Source organism: Sinocyclocheilus rhinocerous, unplaced genomic scaffold, assembly GCF_001515625.1.
Source record: "Sinocyclocheilus rhinocerous isolate Xijiao unplaced genomic scaffold, SAMN03320098_v1.1 scaffold1740, whole genome shotgun sequence".
In the NCBI taxonomy this organism is placed as follows: domain Eukaryota; kingdom Metazoa; phylum Chordata; class Actinopteri; order Cypriniformes; family Cyprinidae; genus Sinocyclocheilus; species Sinocyclocheilus rhinocerous.
The window spans coordinates 578,266-583,001 of record NW_015651446.1 but is presented as its reverse complement, the minus strand read 5'-3'; the positions used below and the strand labels follow the sequence as shown (position 1 = coordinate 583,001).

At 35.3% G+C, this 4,736-nt stretch overlaps 1 long non-coding RNA gene across 1 annotated transcript; it reads left to right on the top strand.

The window, feature by feature from the left end:
- Nucleotides 1-655: 655 nt before the first annotated feature.
- Nucleotides 656-1,437, top strand: LOC107712798 (uncharacterized). Its single transcript, XR_001636828.1, has 3 exons — nt 656-803; nt 1,098-1,136; nt 1,383-1,437. It is a non-coding gene; the product is annotated as an uncharacterized LOC107712798 (long non-coding RNA).
- The last annotated feature ends 3,299 nt before the right edge of the window (nt 1,438-4,736 follow it).

The following is a 4,736-nucleotide window of genomic DNA, read 5'->3' as shown; positions in this document are numbered from 1 at the left end:
TTAGCTTATTTCTCTGGATTTAAACATTGTTCGAAAAATTTGGGATAATTTAAGTACACAAGTCAGCAAAATATATAACACTGTTCTAGTGGTTTTTGGATATTTTAATAAAAAAATCTTACATATTGTGCCTTTAACAATAATAACCCTGATGTGTGTTTATATACTGCATGGGTTCTCATCTCTGGCCCTCGAGGTCCACTTTCCTGCAGAGTTTAGCTCCAACACACCAGAACAAGCTAATCAGTTGTCTTCTGGATCGCTAGAAAGTTACAGGCAGGTGAGTTTGATCGAGGTTGGAGCTAAACCAAAGCGAAAGTGGATCTCGAGGGCCAGAGTTGAGAATCTCTGATATACTGTATCTCAGGCAGGGTGTCAAACTCAATTCCTGAGTTTGAATTGAATTCCTCAATTCCTGGAGGGCCAGAGCCCTGCAGAGTTTTGTCCCAACCCTGCTCCAACACACATACCTACGTCGTTTTTAAATAAGCCTAACTTGATTAGTTGGATCAGGTGTGTTTAATTAGGGTTGAATCTTTTTTCCAATGATTTGCACGTTACTTTTATAGGCAAGTAGTTGCCAACAATTGAGTGAGTCAATTATTAATCAGTCGAATCGTTCAAACACACTTCATTTAGGAACGAAACAAATGTCCTTGTGAGAGATTCAATGAGTCATTCACTCACTCGATTCCTTCAAAAACAGGACGCTTGAAGGTCAGTTCCGCTTTGGACTAATTTGCAAGTATTTTTGCCGGTGATGCAAATATAGACAAAATAACTGGAAATATTATGCCTAAAATGTAAGTTACTCAATATTAACTTCTTGCTTACTGTTAGCCAACTTGTAGCGCATTAACTTGCTAAATATGTAATATCGTCGACCTCTTTTATTTCGTGATTGGAAACGTGTTATCCTAACAAGATATTAATAATAAGGCTTTATTAATGATCTCTTAACACGATAAACGTGTACTGTCTGTAATATGAGTACATGACTGTTGCCATGACGCACAGCAACAGGCCAGACAACTTGCGCTCGCGAGTCACCAATATCTCACTGTTACAATGAACCCATATGTTATAATTTACTGCAGTGACACTTCAAACAGCCATGCGCCCATACCGACGTTCAGGTAACGTTACAGAGAAATTTTAAATAAACATGTTTAATAACGTAAGGAGCCAGTTGTATTGTACATATTATCTATTGTTTGTTGTATTGGCTTGCTTTTGTAAATAACAACATGGTAATTATACACTGCAAAGTCCGGATAAAGGAGACCGGGGCTGGTTGTCACATTTGTTTTACTTTACTGAATATTTCTAGCTCTGTAAAATTGGTTGTTACTGATCTGCTAAACTTTATACTTTTAACGCAGCTGAGCAAAGACTCCCAGACATTGACTACACACAGCTAACCCAGCAAAATGAAAGGTAGAAATGGTCAATGGTCATTAATTTGCTAATTTGAATGTTTTATACGGTGGCCGAGAGAGCTCAACGCGCTGCAACTTAAGAAAACACATGCAAATAGAAAAAGCACCAGCAAATCAAGAAAATTGGTGCTGCAAATTCTCACAACGCAAACAAATAAAGAAACATTCTGTAAATGCTCACAACACAACCAAATAAAAAATTTTATTTGCAGCACGTGTGTTGTCAAATTGATGGAAGTTGTTTTTTTAATTTGCAGGTGTTTTTTCTATTTGCAGCGCGCTGAGCTCTCTCGGCCACAGTAGTTTTAGTTGCCTTTGAACTTGTTGAACTAGTGTTTTAATATCCCATTTTAAAAACAAGATGGTAATTAAAAAAAAAAAAAAATGTTTTGCTTCTCTTCACATTATCCGTTCTGAAGAGGCCCATAAAAAAAATCATGCAACTTTATCAAGAAATATTCTTGCGCCCTCAGACAACTTTACCCAGAATACAACTCAAGACTAGGATGTGAATAACTATTTCTTTAATATTTGAAACATTTTGCTCAGTACTAATTAGTAATCACGTGTTGCTTTGCCAGCTAGTTAAAATATTAAAAACGTAAACATTTTTTTTTCATTATTATTCAGTTACCATTGATTTTAAGTGACAAAAATGAATTTTTTGTAGTTTTACTTTTAATTTTAGTTAACTGTAAAAACCCTGAACCAGGATTTTTTTTTCTCCAGAATTCTTTGATGAATAGAAATGTTAAAAGAACAGCATTTAAAAAAAAAAATCTTTTGTAACATTATTAATGTCTTTACTGTCACTTTTGATCAATTTAATGTGTCCTTGCTGAATAAAACTAATTTCTTAAAAAAAAAAATATATATATATATTACTGACCTCAATCTAGAACAGTTGTGTATATTAAAATCAAAATTGAAGGTGCTTCTGAATCAGTATTCATTTGCAATATTACTAGCTTTTACCTCTTGGGAATAAACAAATGAACAAAACTCTATTGTAGTGTAACTTTGCTGCTAAGAGTGTGCTGGAGCTGTTTAAGCCTTTACGTCAAACCTGCATCATTATTCTAAAAATTGCCCTTGTGCCTTTTTGGAAAGTCGTATCTTGTTGAGTGAAAGTCACCAACAGGAAGTGCTTTATAATAAAAGACACGTGGGCCGCACTCCTGCAGGGGCATGATGCAGAAGCTGAGGACCTGTCAGTCATTTCAGTCTCACTGTAGTCCCACTCAGAGATGTTCTGAGTAATGTTTACAGTCCTCTCAACAGCTTGCTGGAGCTGCAAAAATGAATGTTCTTGTGGGTAGTGACATATGAGTCATGGCTCTAATTGGCTGGAATATAGATCTGCTCCCAGTTGGAATCGGATGTCTTGAATAGCATTCACAAAGAAGGGTTATTTAAGGATTGGTTAAAATGAAAAATAGTGAGTGATTATCTTGTAAATCAACTTTAGGACTGCGGTTAAGGTAATTCTGATTGAATGCACTACTTAATGTGGCTGTGCTTTTCAGTTAAACTATCAATCAAAAGTCCGGACACACCTACTCATTCTTTATTATTACTTTCCCCACATTTTATAATAATACTAAGGTCATTAAAACTATGAATTCACCCCAGTTGAAGTATGGAAATGATGTCTTGTATTTGAACATACAGTATATACCTTAGGCTATATATATGAACAAAATAAATTAAAATATGAACAAAGTGTATTTATAAGGACAATTTATATTTGTCTACAAAACTGATTTCAAACATTTAGGCAGAAGACTTTAGATAAAGTTTTTATGATTTAATAAGATGTTTAAATGCGTTTGTTTCTTAAAGGAATAGTTCACCCAAAAATGAAATTTGCTGAAATTTACACACCCTCAGGCCATCCAAGATGTAGATGAGCTTGTTTCTTCATCAGAACAGATTTATAGAAATGTAGCATTACATCACTTGCTCACCAATGGATCCTCTGCAGTGAATGGGTGCCGTCAGAATGAGAGTCCAAACAGCTGATAAAAACATCACATTAATCCACAAGTAATCCACTTGTGAAGTGAAAACCTGTGTGTTTGTTAGAAACAAATTCATCAAGAAGTCGTTTTTAATTTTGAACCGTTGCTTCCGGCTAAAATATGAGTCTCTGAGAAATATGAGAATATGAGTCTCCAGTGAAAAAGTTGTCTTGGCTGAATCTGGAAAGAAATAGGCATATAGATCAAGCACTGTTTACAAATGAAATGGTCCAAATCAGTTCTTAACGCATATGTTGGTGGATTTTGATGTGAGAGGACAACAGGGGAAGGACTTTTTTCACTGGAGGAAGAGTTGTTATGGATTGTGGACTGGTATTTTGATTTGACACTAAAAACGTCTTGATGAATTTATTACAAACATACAGCTTTCACTTCACAAGACATGTTAATTGATGGACTGGAATTGTTGTGGATTACTTGTAGATTGTAACAGTGTAACACCTTTTCAGCATGTCAAACAATCATGACTTATTTCTGCTCAGAGCTACATGCATCTCAGAATTTCTTTGGTTAATATTTGACGTGACTCCGTTTTAATTAGTTTTAGCCATATGTGGCAAATTAAAATCATAGCTTTCATAAATGAGGAAGACATTTTTAGAATTCATTGTTGAATTAATGACACATGGTGACACTTAATTAAGAGCATAAAAAGAGAATGGGACTAATCTTCTGCCCTCTCTGCCGATATCTTAGTGTTATCTAGTGTTCTCTTAATTCATATCGATAGGCCTTGTTTTACTTTCCTGCTGTCACAGTTCATTAATGTGAGAGAGAGAGAGAGAACAATATAGTTTTCTAAAGCTCCCATGTTGAGCAACACAGGACTGTGGGACTGATTTCCTGCTCTTATATGTTGCTTGTAGGTGTTTGGATATCGTTCCTTGTGATATAATCTCCCTCATTCATCCACTGAACTTCCCAGGGATAATGCATCTGTTTTTTTATTGGTTGTTCTTGAGTTTTGTAGGACAGATAGACACCAGAGACAGGAAAGAGGATATGGAGATCTTTCAGTGCAGGATCAGAGCACGGTTGGTGTGAAAAAAATAATATGAACTAGATTTTAATATGTTCTGTGGAGAAAGCTCATCCCCAAGCCTCTATGATATTTTGCTCACTATACTGTGTATGGCACAGATTCCTCTTTTGTTTTACACTATCGTTCAAAAGTTTGTGGTTGGTAAGATTTTTGTAGCGTTTTAAAACTGTAGAGGCTGCACTTATTTCAAGATTCTTTGATGAATGGAAAATT